This window comes from Megascapheus bottae, chromosome 20 (assembly GCF_031878675.1).
Source record: "Megascapheus bottae isolate mThoBot1 chromosome 20, mThoBot2.hap1, whole genome shotgun sequence".
NCBI classification, from domain to species: domain Eukaryota; kingdom Metazoa; phylum Chordata; class Mammalia; order Rodentia; family Geomyidae; genus Megascapheus; species Megascapheus bottae.
In genome coordinates this window covers 8,524,121-8,540,353 of record NC_143528.1, presented here as the reverse complement: position 1 = coordinate 8,540,353, position 16,233 = coordinate 8,524,121, and the positions used below count along the sequence as shown (strand labels likewise).

The window sequence follows — 16,233 nt, the reverse complement described above, 5'->3', positions numbered from 1 at the left end:
GCACTAACTATACTGCTGTTGGCACTGCCTGCTGCCAGCAGGCAAATGGAGACAAGCAGGAACTTTCGCACAGCACATGGGAGAAGAATAGAAAGGATCTCAGAAGTACATCATAATACGAACTTTGGAGACTGCAGAATGGTTTCAGCTAACTACAGAGCTTTCAGCAACTACAGCTATCAGAGTACCTATGGAAAAAACTCACTAACATGTGAAGAAATGGCAGGGTAGCATGTCTTCAATTACATAATGAACTACTAAACATCATCTTCTGCTTGCTCTAGACTTCTGAGTAAGTTAATGGATAAATGTGGACAACAAGTCCAATTTTCGTCAGAGCTTTGTTTCTTGCAGTCCAATGCATGTGAAAGACAATGACATCCACTGTGGTCTAATGTCCACAGAGGCTTTATGTAGGAGTGCTATAGATAAAACCTTCTCTGCTTTGTTCCAAAACCATCTAAATTGCTCCTGTCACTTAATACCTTAGCAGGAAGAATTTCTCAATTTCTTCAAATCTGTGCTCCCTGTTCAGATATCTCAGGTGTTTTGTATGAATTAAATGATCCTCAATTGCAAGTATATGCACCTCTCTCTAGCTCCCCAAGAGTCAAAAAGCCCCAAGTTGGGCAATAGGACAGAAGAGAATAAACAAGAAGTAAAATAAGAAATTATATGCTAACAGCAAGTATCTGTTAAGAGGTCAGACCTCAAATATGAACCCATTAGAAATTCTGAAGAAAAATTTAAAAATTAAGTTTAAACATGAAGATACTGGGCAGACAGACCTCCAAACAAATTTCATCTGAAAATTATATTCATCTCATCACAAGCAACCAAGAATTTCAGTTCACATGGCTAGTTATTAGATCTTGTGGCTTGTATCTCCAATGAAGTCAAAAGTTTCTGTGAGCATAATTGGATGTATTAAGTTAAGGAAAAATTGATGAAATTAACTGGTAAGAAAATAAACAACCCAAACAGGTGCCGGTGGCTCATGCCTGTAATCCTAGCTACTTAAGAGGCTGAAATCTGAGGAACAAGGTTCAAAGCCAGCCCAAGCATGAAATTCTGTAAGACTCTTCAATTACCCATCTGAAGTGGCACTGTAGCTATCGGTGGTAGAGCATTAGTCTTGAGCTGAAGAGCTTCAGGGACAGTGCCCAGGCCCAGAGTTCAAGCCCCACGACTAACAAAAAAAAAAAAAGAAAAAAGAAAAGAAACACCCCCCATAAGTTTTATCTGCCCTCATTTACTCAGGAAATTATAACAGTTTCATTTTAATTGCATATGAAAATATTTCATGGTAGATTAAAAAGCAGTATCACCTCATTTAAAACAGCAATAAAATATAAGCCATACTCTGCTATTGTTATTAATTTTTTGTAAAAAAAAAGTTGATAGTGAGGTAAGAATGAATGAGTTATAAAAAGATAAAATGAGATTATTATGAAGATGCTAAAGAACTAGTCTCTTAACTTGAGCTGTGATATGGAAAATCTTTTAGTTGCTGAATGTGTTTATTACGTGGAAATATCTTAGCAGTTATCCATGGGGAAGTACTAAGATTCATTCAAATTCTGCACTCCAGTAAAGCCTTTGAAATAAATGGCAAGTAAATCAACAAGCCAAATGTCCTGGGCGTGTCTGAGAAGCTTTATACGAGTAAAACTTATGAGTAAATAAGAAATAACATTTTTCATTGATAGAGCAATTCAGATATTTAGAGACACACTGGCATATACGATTAAAGACGTAAATCTGTTCATAATACCTTTAATACATTGAGCTCTGAGTTGTGGCACAAAGATGTGTTAAAGGCTTAGCCATCAGTCTGGGGTACTACTGGGAGGAGATGAACCCTCTCACAGGTGGGGCCTAGGGAGAAGTTACCTGTGTTCCCTAGGTGGGAATATATTGGGAACCTGTCCCCCTTTCTCTCCTTTGTTTCCTGAATGCCATGAGCATTTGGTAGAGTAGTTTTGCTCTACCAAACACCCACACACAAGCTGATGTGCTGCCTCACCAGAGACCCAAAAGCTGAGGAGCCAACTATCCATGGACTGAAGCCAATGAAACAGTGATCCCTTGGATTGTTGATCCCAGGTATGTTGTCAAAGGGCTAGAAAGCTGACTCATAAGAGTAACCAATATAATAAAACAAAAGCATGCCAGGTACTGGAGGCTCAAGCCTATAATCCTAGTTACTCAGGAGACTGAGCTCTGAGGATCGTGGTTCAAAGCCAGGCCAAGCAAGGAACTCCATGAGACTCATCTCCAATTAACCACCAGAAAACTGGAAGTGGCACTGTGGCTCAAGTGGTAGAGCACTATCCTTGAGCTGAAGAGCTCAGGGACAGTGCCTACACCCAGAGTCAAGCCCCATGACCTACCAAAAATGAACAAACATACACCAGAAATAACCTAACCACCCCCCCACACAAAAAAGTGACAGGGAAATGGCCACACTATAGAATCAACATAGCTTTGAAAATAATCAAGTAAATTGAAATAATCTAACCAAAAATCTTTGAAATACTTTTTCTACTTTCTTTCTGCAATATATGTTTATACTGGGATTCATTTCTCTTAAGTGGACATGACAGACAAAACTACAGACTGAATTCAACTACACATAAAAACTAGAAGGACAGCCATTACTCTGACTGAAATGGGGCTTATAGAAGCAAGGATGAAATTTCTTTCTTTTGTCCTAGGAGACTTCTTTATGCTTTAGTTTTGTCATACAAGATATATTCCTGCATTATCTACTAACTTTTACAATCAAAACTTAAATAAAAAGGGACAAAATCTCTTTAAAGAGAAGTATAAAAAGTCCTCACATACTTAATAAAATATGTAAAAGCTCACAGACATCCTCTTAAAACTGCCACACCATCCCCAATGGTACTTAGGAAATATTACCTTTGGAATCCTGCCTGCTAATAAGAGTGTCATATTTCAGAATTTATGTGGAAAATTATGTGGCACAGTAAACAGCCAGGGATTTCATCTACCCCAAAAGGAAAAAGAGAGATTACAGTTTACTTGAACATCAGCAGGTGAATTTATTCTGTCAATGTGTAACTAATGAATTATTTTGGCTGTAATAAGAGATTCACACATACCCTTCTAAGAAGCCTGTTAGAACAAGGTCTTGTAATTCAGCATAGACGTCTACTTGGATTTAAAAATTAAACTGATATCAACATAATCAAGCTGGATTTCCTCAAACGAAACACCTTGAAAAAATAACAACGATTTAATATATTAATCTTAGTACTTTCAAAGACATACTTCTTACTCTTAAGTATGTGTAAGAACTATCAGCAGTGTTGGAGCTCTTAAAATACTATACCAGAAGGCAGAAAAGTAATAAAACATAATATGTCTGTAATAAATAAGGAAAGTAAACTATACTAGATGTAATTTTTAAACCAACTGAAATCAGGGAAGTGATGCATAATCTCTCAGCAAATACTCTAGCTTCCTGAAGGATCTCCCTGTATGGGTCCCATGTGGCTGAAAAAAAATAAAATGCCTGTTTCTCTTGCCCTTTCCCTACTGGTTATAAGCTCCTAACCTGGTGCTCTATCTCTTATAGTATTTTTCAAATGAGTTTAACTCATCACAATATGCCCAGGATTCATCTGGTCTTATCATTGAAAATTCCATATCCAAGGAGGTTCCCTAAGCCCTGAGTAATTCCAGACAGTGAAGTACCTAACTGGGCTAGATTCTTAAAATCCTTTGATAAGCTCATCTTGGGCAGAAGAGAATGTAATTGTGATTATGGAGTCTTACTCTTTGTCACAGAACTTCACAAAATAGGTTAGAAATTCAAATTGGAAATTAAAGAAAGTTTAGGCATATGGGACTGCATTAAACGGCAGAGCTTCAGTATGGCAAAGGACATAGCTAGCAAGCTAAATAGAAAGCCCAGAGTGAAAGAAGATCTTCATTAATCATACAACAGACAAAGGCCTCGTATCTAAAATATATCTACAGAAAAAAAATTAAAAAAATAAAATATACCTCCAGCTCAAGAAATTGAATCACTCCAAAATAAAGCTTCAAAGAAGCAACCAACCCATTAAAAGATGGGCCAAAGACTTAAAGAGAGTCTTCTCTGAAGAAGAAACAAAAATGGCCCATAGACACATGAAGAAATGCTCAACATCTCTGGTCATAAAAGAAATGCAAATAAAAACAACTTGGAGATTCCACCTCACTCCAGTTAGAATGGCCAGGATCAAGAAAACTAATAACAACAGATGCTGGGGGGGGGGATGTGGCCAGGAGGGATCACTACTACACTGTTGGTGGGAGTGCAAACTCGTTCAACCACTATGGAAAGCAGTATGGCAGTTCCTCAAAAGACTAATCATAGAGCTCCCCTATGACCCAGCAATTCCACTACTTGGCATTTACCCAATCATCCAAAAACAAGGACATACTAAATCCACTAGCACAACAATGTTCATTGCAGCACTATTTACCATAGCAAAGATGTGGAACCAACCTAGATGTCCCTCAGTTGATGAGTGGATCAACAAAGATGTGGTATATGTACACAATGGAATTCTATGCTGCTGTCAGAAAGAATGACATTGCCCCATTTGTTAGGAAATGGAAAGACCTAGAAAAAATCATATTAAGTGAAGTAAGCCAGACTCAAAGGATCTTAGGCTCAATGGTTTCCCTCATTTGTCATAATCAGTAGAAACCTTGGGCTCTCCTAGCAGAGATTTGCAATAGAGCAAAACCTAGATACATAAGGCCATATAGTATGAAAGGATCTCTACAATATAGAAACGTAAGCCATATAAAGAATGATTGTTGTCCTTAAGGTACTATGTTATCTCTCATCTCTTTTGCTGTCCCTTGGTTATCTCATATTGTTATAGTATCTCACTTTGTTACCTGATATATCAGACATATTTGTATTTGGTTATTTGAAATTGGATAGGAAAGGGGGAAAACAAGATGAGGGTTGGGGGTGGGGAGGAGGGAAACGGGGACCAAGACAAGTGAAAGGGTATCAATGTATGTGAATTAATGCACCTTCTATCTGGCAAATATCATGTAACCCTTCTATTAATTACAATAAAAAATATATGAAAAAAACTGGAGCAGTGATACTTAAAGATGCTGCTGGAGATCTCTCTCTCTCTCTCTCTCTCTCTCTCTCTCTCTCTCTCTCTCTCTCTCTCTCTCTCTCTCTCTCTCTCTCTCTCTCTCTGTCATGGGGCTTTAACTCTGGGCCTGGGCACTATCCAGAGCTCTTTAGCTCAAGGCTAGTGCTCTACCACACTGAGCCACAGCACCACTTCCAGTTTTCTGGTGGTTAATTGGAGATAAGAATCTCACACGGGCCGGGAGTTTGGCCTAGTGGTTAAAGTGCTTGCCTAGCATGCATGAAGACCCGGGTTCGATTCCTCTGTACCACATACATAGAAAAAAAAAAAAAAGAATCTCACAGACTTTCGTGCCCAGGCTGGCTTTGAAGCTAGATCCTCAAATCTCAACCTCCTGATTAGCTAGGATTACAGGTGTGAGCCACTGGTGCCCAGCTTGCTGGAAAGATTTTTGAATCCAACAGTAGCAACAGAAGCTTGAGCGTACCTGAAAAAATAAGCAGGGAGGTTGGGAGTTTGGCCTAGTGGTAGAGTGACTTACCTAGCATGCAGGAAGCCCTGGGTTTCATTCCTCGGTACCACATACACACACACAAAAAAAAAGCCAGAAGTGGCATTGTGGCTCAAGTGGCAGAACTCTAGCCTTAAGAAAAAATTGTCCAAGGACAGTGACCAGGCCCTGAGTTCAGGGACTGGAAAACAAACAAAACTACAAGTGAAGGGAGAGGAGTTTGGCCTAGTGGTAGAGCGCTTGCCTAGCCTTCACGAAGACCCAGGTTCGATTCCTCTGTACCACATACATAGAAAAAGCCAGAAGTGGTACTGAGGCTCAAGTGGTAGAGCCTTGAGAAAGTCCAAGGAAAGTGCTCAGGCCCTGAGATCAAGCCCCAAGACTGACAAAAAAAAAATTTAAAAACTACAAGTAGCTCTCAACTCCACATTTACAGTATTCTAATGTAATAGCACATGATCTCCCTGCCTCATCCAAAATTAAAGGTCACTCCAAATACATGCAGTCCTTCAACACAGGAAGCTATAAGGATGCCTTCTCTGGAAATATCTAAAAAAAAGCATAGTCACATTTTCCAAGTTTGTGCTATTTGGTTGTTGTTTCATCTGTGAACTCAAGCAGATTAGAAGACATGACATAACAGCCAGGAGGAGGTACAGATTTCAGCCCCTTTGGATATAGAGCTGATGTCTATAGAATCAGCCAATAAAGCAGCCTAATAGTTAGAAAGAAGACACAGCTTTGCAAAGCTAGTGTAACACAAAGGTGTGACAGTGGTCTCCCAAGTGATCTAGATGCTTTATCCTTATCTTTATACTTCTAAGCATTGGCTAAGTACTATGTATTAGGAATGAAGGTATAGAGAAATTTCCAGGATAGAAAGATGAAAACCTCTGGAACTAAGAGATCAGCTGCTATTCAGTGCATCCAGTGACCCTTGCAAAGGGAAATAGTCCTTGAATATTTGCTTTTCAGTTGCCCTGTCTGATGCAGGACAGTGCCATCTCTTTTTAGCTCTCTGCCTTGGTCTTGACTAAAGGAAGCTCAGATGACTGGGATGCCCTGTAATTGGCTAGCATGTGCAGATGGGATGATAGAATCTGTTGGGCTGCTAAGCAGCCCAAGACAGAGTATGGCACCATGCAGAGGAAGTAAGGCTTGCTGTGGTAGTTATAGCCAAAGCCAAATCTTTAAACAGCCCTTGGGGAATCCTGTATGAGCTTGCTCTGAAACTTCTCAAGTGAAAAAGCCAGGAGTTCTCACTTGATACCTATTTGGCTCATGGGCTTTTGGTTGAATGCATGCACGTACATTTCCACAGGCCATATGTCTCCTAGTTCCTACTAGCCAGCATTTTGCACTGTACCAAAAGAGCCAAATGTCTTCTCAGAATTATTTCCCGATTGGGAAATGGAAAGTTATTGGATTGAGTCTTCCATCCAATGGTATGTAAGAGACGCTGGCCCAATAAAACATCAGAGTCAATTCTATCCTCCACAACCTGAGAATCAGCTGGCATGTAGGGGCTCAATGCAGCACCATCTGTTCAGGCCAGACTCTTAAAGCAAACTGCCCATTTCTGGTGACCACCTCAAGAGCCACTGTACTCAGGTTTCCATCATAGCAGCAGGTCCCATCTGCCTAGTAATGAGCAGCCGAGTGCCACTGGGTGTTATGGTCTGGGTCAGGCAGATGACAAATCTTGAAAATAAATCCTCCCCTAGTAACATAGAGTTAGTGCTTCAAAAAACATAATGACACTACTGAGATATCACTGAACATTCATGAGAGGAATTAGAGAATTGGAACCTGTGAGTGACGTTATGAGAAAAGTACCACATTCACTGATCCAAGGAAGGAAAATGAAGATAGAATAACACAAAACCAGGATGAGGGGGTGAGACAAGGAAATGCTGGTGCACAGCACAGCTAGATGTGTGCCAAAATGCACTAGTGGCATATTTTCACATTTTATTAATCAAATCCATAGGACCTAAGATGGAAGCAAGTGTGATAGGTTCAACTGTACGGAACAGCTTTATCTAAAAAGATATGTAGTCTTATTTTAAAAAATAGATTATATCATTAAAAAAAAACCTTAAAGGCCTTGGTGGTAATCCTAGCTACTCAGGAGGCTCAAATCTGAGGCTAGATGTTTCATCAGCTAAAATAGATAAAACTGTCCAAAGACTCCTATCTCCAATTAACTAGCAAAATAGTTGGAGATATGACTTGAGTGGTAGAGTACTGGGGTTTGAGCAAAAATGCCAAGTGATAGTATCAAATCCTTAGTTCAAGCCCTGTTACTAGTATACATAGAGACAGGCATACACACCCACACACACATAATCTTCATTCAGGATTTAAATCAACAATATGCCAATTAACAAGGAGTAATAGAGAATACCATCTTAGAGTCAACTGTACATCAAGTGTAAGGGAATTTCATTGGGACAGTGGAGAGATCTGAAACTCTTCATAGAACCTGCTCGACCACCACTCATAGAATAGGTAGGCTAGAGTCCCTGAATGCTGATTTACGGATTGGATGTGGAGAGTCAAATGTCTTCACATACCTGTCGGTGAGTCCATGAATGAATACAGACTGAACAACAGAGTACTGAAGTGAAAGCCCATCCTTAGTGAGAACATACACTCATCTTTAGTCTAAAGAAGTGGGTTGGGCTGGGCTTGGCAGCTCACGCCTGTAATCCTAGCTACTCAGGAGGCTGAGATCTGATGACGTCAGTTCAAAGCCAGCCCTAGCACTAAAAAGTCCGTGAGACTCTTATCTCTAATTAACCACTAGAAAACCAGAAGTGGCACTGTGGCTCAGGGGATATGGTGGTAGCCTTGAGCTGAAGAGCTCAGGGACAATGCCCTGGCCCAGAATTCAAGCCTGATGACCGACAGAAAAAAAAAAAAAAAAAAGGAAAAAAAGAAGTGTGTTGGTAAATTCCTCAATATTCATGAGGCCGGGTGCCTTTGAAATCAGCACTACCAAGTTAGTGTTTTGAAAGAGGCCTTAAAATAACTTCAAACACTTTAGATATAAGGCCAAGGAAAATGAGAGTGACACATTGAGAATTAAAAGTCAAGGGCCACCATTTGAAAAGGCCTCAACCACTGAAAAGACACTCAGCAATGACTACACAAATGGAATTTAAATCAATCCACTTGATTCAGTGTTCCACTACAGAGCCTGAAATGCTGTAAGAACCAAGAACACTGAAGGTCCTTCACTGGACACATCCATACCAGGTTCCCATTGCCTAGCCTGGGAATTGCTCAGGTTTGCCCATTAGTATCACTTTGAGTCTGGTTGGTCCCCTTTAGAGAAGCATGTGGAGTGAGCCCATAGGAAACGCTCCTTATACTTCTCTCTTTTTTTGTAGTCTTTGTTTTGGTTATTATAAAATTAATATAAAGAGGGATTACAGTTACATAAATCAGGTAATGAACCTTGTTCCTCTCATCTCTCATCACATTCCTGTGTTGCCACCTCAGGAGATCCAGAGACATTGTAGAAAAGAGCCAAGAATAAGGGAATAAAAGAGCACAAGTTCATCTCTTTCTTCATCTCCAAACCCCACTAAAATAAAGAGAAAAAAATAGATTCAAGGTATACGAACACAGAACTGTGAGAGGGAAAAAACTGGGAGAGAGTGAAGGAAGAAGTGAAATTATCTGACATATGTCATTATCTGACATATGGAACTGTAAGCCCCCTGTATAATACCTTTATAATAATAATAAAAATATTTTATAAAGAACACAGAATCAGAGAAAGGATTCTATCAGATGAGAAATTTTAATGCATTGTTTGAAAGCGAGGGCCAAGAGATCTAAGAAGATGCTGGCAGTGTGGTGCCAACAGGCTGGGAACTCACGACAAGTATATGACCCAGCAGTGAGAGCCTGTGAAAGCCAGGTTTAAAGAAAACTACAGAACATTCAAAGACCTCTTACATGTAGCCTGTGACCAATGCACTCCCAGCAAGGAGTTTTGAAATGCAAGTTTCAAAACTTCTCCATAGTTTTGAAATGGAAGTCTCCAGACTTCCTGCAGTGGATACATTCAAGGGTAGGGTGAAATCCAGAACTATGAAGAGGAAGGAGTATCCAGAGGAAAAAATAAGGATTGAAGCCCCAGGGCCCAGAAGATTGGCAGCCAGGTTTAAGGGAAAATTGAGCGGCTCAGAGAAATAAGCCATATCACCTGTCCTAACGGCCCCTGAAGACCAAGCAAGTTCAATTAGGCTCCCTTAATAAACCCCTGAGAGAATTAAACAAAAAGAGGGAAGGGAAGGGGGAAAGTCTTTAAAATTTATTCCATCAAAGAGATTATGATTATATCTATAAACAAAAATAGTAAAGTAATATAAAACTGAAAGTGGTATAAAAATATTTACATGTTAGGACCAGTAGTTTGGCCTAGTAGTAGAGTGCTCACCTGGCATACATGAAACCTTGGGTTCAATTCCTCGGTACCACATACACAGAAAAAGCCAGAAGTGGCACTGTGGATCAAGTGGCAGGGTGCTAGCCTTAAGCAAAAAGTGTCCTAGGACAGTGCCCAGGCCCTGAGTTCAAGCCCCGGAACTGACAAAAAACAAACAAACAACAACAAAAAACCTTTACATGTGATATAAGAATGGAAACTAAACAAATCGCCTTGAAAGAACAAACCGGCAAAGTGATAAAAGAGAGAGACAGAGGTGGGGGGAAGAGCGAGACGGGAAAGGGAGAGAGAGATTTCAAATGCATAGCATTAATCCAAAAGTTCTAGTATATACTTAATATATGTCTCATATATTAAGAGATAAAGACAGGGGCCTGGTACATGGCCTAGTGGTAGAGTGCTTGCCTAGTATGCATGAAGCCCTGGGTTCGATTCCTGGGTCCTACATAAACAGAAAAAGCTGAAAATGGTGCTATGGCTAAAGCAGTAGAGCACTTGCCTTGAGGAAACCCAAGGACAGTGCCCAGACCCTGAGTTCAAGCCCCAGGACTGGTAAAAGAAAAAAGAGAGATAAAATCAGGTACAGTGGTTCAATTCTGTATTCCTAGCATAAAGAGACTGAGTCAGGAGAATTATAAATTCCAAGCTAGCCTAAGCTGCACAGCAAGTTCATGGCCAGTCTAGATTACACAGCATGACCCTGTCTCCAAGCAGACAGAGAGGCAGAGGCAGAGACGGAGATAGACAGGTACAGACAGACATACAGACAGGACAGAGACTGAGAGAGACAGGGACAGAAAGATCAGAGGTGATGATTTCAAACAAACAAACAAACAAACACTGGGACATATTTTCAGAGCCAAATGATAGCCTCCAGACTAGAAGGTTTACCAAGTACCTGTTCCAAGGAAAGAAAAACCCACACTAACCTATGCCAGCATGGATTTTTAGGACAATGGTAACTTATAAAAGAATGAGAAGCAAAATACTACTAGATATGAAGAATAACCTGAAATAAAGATTGGCCAATTCTAGATACCAATGTTTTGTTTTTGTTTTCGGGGTTTTTTTTGCCAGTCTTGGGACTTGAGCTCAGGGCCTAGGCACTATCCTTGAGCTTTCTCAGGGCTATTACTCTACCATTTGAGCCACAACACCAGTTCCTGCTTTTTCTGTATATGTGGTGCCAAGGAATGGAACCCAGGGCTTCATGCATGCCAGACAAGCACTCTACCACTTGGCTACATTCCCAACCCACAATGTTCTTTAATTAGTACATATTTTACCTTTTCTTCAAAGACAATATAGTGAATGTAGTCACTTACCACAAATCTACTATACTTTAACTACACTGGCCTGTGTGACTTCAGTTACAAAGTATGTAGATAAATGGAAAGGAATCAGAATGATCTGTAAAAGACAGTGACCAGCCCCTATCCACACCTCCCTCAAACCTTTCCTAGGAACTGAGTAGAAGGCTGACTACAGCCATCCAGGGAAACCTCAAGAAAGCAGAAAACTCAGGACCCATAGAAGAGGTAACCTATCACAGAACAACAAAAAGTATTTGTGTGGAGTGGGGAGGGAATCCTCATGATATATAAAGCTCCAGGAGGATGATATACTGAAATATTCAGCAAAATTACAGAGCCACAGATAAGAAATTAACAAAGGAGGGGTTTCAGAATGCTCCCTTTGGGAAAATCAAAACAGTAGGTGAACTGGTATGCTTAATCTTTTGTTTTAATTTTATTTATCTAAACTTTATTCATATATACTAATATGTGTGTTTGGTCTACCTGATGGAACACTTAAAATTGATAAATAATGAATAAGCAATTCAGACAAAGAAAAGGCAATTATGGAGCTAGGAGCTTGGCGTAGTGGTAGAGTGCTTGCTTAGCATGCATGAAGATGTGGTACCTGTGGCTCAGGCACTAGAGCACTAGCCTTGAAGAAAAAGCCAAAGACAGTGCTCAGGCCCTGAGTTCAAGTGGCAGGACTGGCAAAAAAAAAAGAGGCAATTAGTACTTCTAGGGAAAGACAGAATATATACCCAAGAAGAAATGCAATCCCTGGTATAAGTCAGTGATATTTTCAAAGTAATTATAAGTTAATAATATCAATGTTTGAAATTGATTTAAGGAAATGAAAAAGGAAGATGCATTTGTGATAATCAACCCCAAGCAAGAAGAAACTGAGGGCTGCTGAAGCTGGGTGAAGAAGATGCAAGCATTTCTCAGTCCATCTGCTCCTCTTTTCATATGAAAATTTCCATGATGAAAAGTTAACATTACAAAAATTACATTGTAATAAATTATTTCTGATGTGATATCATATGGTTACATGGGATTTGTGGGTACAGGAATATATATGACTAGAAAAATGTATTAAGAGCAAACAAAATAACCACTTGCCTCAGGAAATCAAAGTATATACATATTATTTAGAGACATTAACATCAACTCTAGAAAAAATACTAGAGAATACAGAAATACAGAAAAGAAGAACTGTTCTTTTGTGTATTATTTCTTTTTCAGACACAGTCTCATCACATAGCCCAGGCCAACCTTGAATTCATATATTCCTGCCTCAGCCTGAGAGTGTTGGCATTATACCTATGTCATCATGTGATAAGAATTATTTTTAATTAAAGTATTTTTATTTTTAAAATGAAATTCAAAACATGTAGTTCAAATGGCAGAGCAGTTGCCTAGCAGGTTCAAAGCCCTAAGTTTAATCCCTAGTATTGACAAAATAAAAACAAAAATCATAACATCATGTTTCTTTAGCTGAGCTCAAGTACAGCATTACTTTGGTGACATTAATAAAGTATTTCATCCTTTTGAGATGTTTTTGTTATGATGGTATACAACCTCAGCGTCCGCTTTATGTAATGAGTTGAAAAAATATTAAGGTGTGATGCCAGAGCATCGTAGAAAAGCAAAACTGGAAATGGTGAAAATTCTGTGGCCTGCTTTAAGATTTCCCTGTGCATACTGCTCTCTAGTGTCCTCCATGGGAAAGCACCCTGAATTTTCTAAAGCAGAAATTCACTTAACCTTCAAGTTCCACACTCTGGCTCTTCTTGGATCCTTTATTGTCTCTATGTGGTCGTTCTATTCATAGAGTGCAAAACTCAAGTTGGGGCTATTTTTCTATAGTATGGCTTCCTTGTGGACTCAGAAGGATTTGATGACAGGACACTAGTTAATGGCTAATTAACTGGGACATAAGCGATGAGCTTCAAGCTAATGGCTAGTGGAAGGAATTCTGTTTGTGTCCTCCGTAATTTGAAGGCACTCCTCCAGGACAACCTCAGTGTGGCACCCAAGGCTGGCAATGTGGCAGAAACAGCTTCAGATCTCATTTTGTCATCTGTAGGCAATCAAGTATTCCATTGGGGAACGGTGACCATTAACAACTGCATAAGGCAAACTATCAAGGGAATGTGGGCAGATGACCTCATCCAATGGAAATACAGTCAGTAAATAACAAGAAGACCCACCAAATGCCTTCCAACCACTCCAGTAGGAAAAAAAGAAGCAAAAGCAACCATCACAATCACTTTCTTTCACCATACTCTTTTCTTGGCAATGAGAAGAATGACCTTCTTTTTAAGTATTATTTACTATTTGATTTAAAAAAATGCGTATTTCTCCCTATCAGAATCTGATATACATCAGTTCCATGATCCCTTCCCAAGTAGAAATAGCTAATGGAGAGCTTGTCCTGTACTTCTTAATAAGATCAGGTTTTAGATACTGAAAGTGATGCGTTTGTATCACAAGGCCAAGGCTTCTTGCCTTCACTGGGCTTTGCTAATCAGGGAGATGAGCTTAGGCTCTGGTGCTCCAGACAAAGAACAGTTGCCTTCAGGAAGGGTGGGTATGTGCTCCACTGAGAGGTACTCTCTCAAGAACAACTAATAAAGCTTACCTTCTCTGGCAGGTATGTTCAAGGTCAGAAATTCTGTGCTGACTCCTGGTCTATGAACAAAGTTACTACTCTCCACATTGGTAACCCCTTGACTCTTTGTCCAAATAAACCTCACAGAAAGTGTATGTCCTTCGTAAGCCAGAAGACAATTCTGGAAGTTTATTCTTCACAGGTATGTCATATATAACTTGGACACTTAAAATTCTGCACAGTAGCTGGGTGCAGTAGACTCATGCCTGCAATCCTAGCTACTCAGGAGGCTGAGAACTGAGGATCCAGGCCAGGCACACACACACACACACACACACACACACACACACACACACACACACACACACACACACACACACACAAAAACAACAACAGAAAAAAAAACAAGAGACTCATCTCTAATTAACCACTAGAAAACGAAGTGGCACTGTGGCTCAAGTGGTAGGGCAGTAGCCTTGAGTTGAAGAACTCAGAGACAGTGCTGAGGCTGAGTTCAATCCCTAGGACTGACAAAAAAAAATCTGAATAGTTATTGGAAATCAGAGACTACAAAGTGTCAGCCTAAAAAACAGTATTTGTGGGCCGGGAGCTTGCCTAGCATGCACAAAGACCCGGGTTCGATTCCTTGTAACCACATACATAGAAAAGGCCAGAACTGGTTATGTGGCTCAAGTGGTAGAACACTAACCTTGAGGAAAGCCCAAGGACAGTGCTCAGGCCCTGAGGTCAGTCCCCAGGATTGGCAAACAACAACAACAACAACAACAACAACAACAACAACAAAAAACAATATTTGTATTGTACTTATGGTTTGTCCAAATTTCCAGAAGCCAACAAGCAAATAAATAGGAATAATCATATTTAGTATAATTATTTTTGTAGTATTGAGGGATCAAAGCCAAACCCTCAAATATGCTAAGCAAGTCTTCTATCAATTAGTTATCCCTCAACCCATCTAACGTAAATTTTTAACCTACCAATATAACGCATACTTGAAGAGGGCATATTTCTCTTCAGGCACAGCAAGTTGTTTTTTGTTTTGTTTTGTTTTGTTTGCCAGTCCTGGAACTTGAACTCAGGGCCTGAGCATGGTCCTTGGGCTTTCTCAAGGCTAGAGCCCTACCTCTTGAGCCACAGCACCACTTCTGGATTTTTCTATGTATGTGGTATTGAGGAATCGAATCTGGGTCTTCGTGCATGCTAAGCAAGCATTCTACCACTAGGCCAAACTCCCGGCCCCAGGAACAGCAAGTTTTTTAAAAGAATCTTTTTCAGGGAGGATAAGTGGGGGTACAGGAATGGAAGAACGAAGGATGAACAAAATGCAGCAGTGGCACTTACTAGACATTAAGTGGAAAATGTACTATACACCTTTGGGTTAGACAGGAGAAAAAACTGGGAGAAGGCAAGGGAAGGGGTGACATTTTCCAAAAAGAACTGTACTCATGACCTGACTTACCTAACTGTAACCACTCTGTGCATCACCTTCATAAAAACAATTAAATCAAACGTAAACTAAAAAAAAGTCATTAGCAAACTCTAAGAAGTCTCTAGAGTACAAGGGAAAGAACATGGCATTCTGAATCAAGGGACTTAGGCCTAAAAATTCACTTCAGCCATATAAAAATGACTATGAATGAATATGAATGTGAATATACATCACCCTAACTCTCTGGGCCAACTTCATCTTTCAAATGAAGGTAACATTGACCTATCAGACTATTTTTGTGCATGCTGCCCAGAAGATATTTTGGAAATGGTTGACTTTCTATCCTCTCTTATGTTTCTTGTAGCCCAAAATCTAGTCCATAACTGACCAGGAGCCAGAACTGCCACCACCTATCAGGAGCTTCCAAAAGCAAAGCTGTTTAAGAAGTCAGAGCTAATGCCCTTACTCTGCTAACCCATCTGCATCATTCCAGTATCACATCTACTTGGCCAGGATTCTCCCCATCCCTGTAAAGGCCTCCAGCCTAGCTATAGGCTACAGAGACTCATACATCTGAGACCTCTCCAGCATCCTTCCTACTATCAACTAGAAGCTCCTCATCTCACTCCATTTTTCTTCAGGATAAACTTCTTTTGCTTCTCAGTTTCCTCTGTGACATTTCTCCCTCGGCTCTTCGTTTGTGATTAAACAGCCCAACTGCACTCATAGAAGCCTGTAGTCTGGCAGCTCTCTGCTGCCCCCT

General features: G+C 40.0%; 1 protein-coding gene across 2 annotated transcripts in view; it reads right to left on the bottom strand.

The window, feature by feature from the left end:
* Pofut3 (protein O-fucosyltransferase 3) overlaps positions 1–16,233 on the bottom strand; it is a 59,453-nt gene that overhangs the window by 29,656 nt on the left and 13,564 nt on the right. The gene's annotated exons all lie outside the window — the stretch shown is intronic.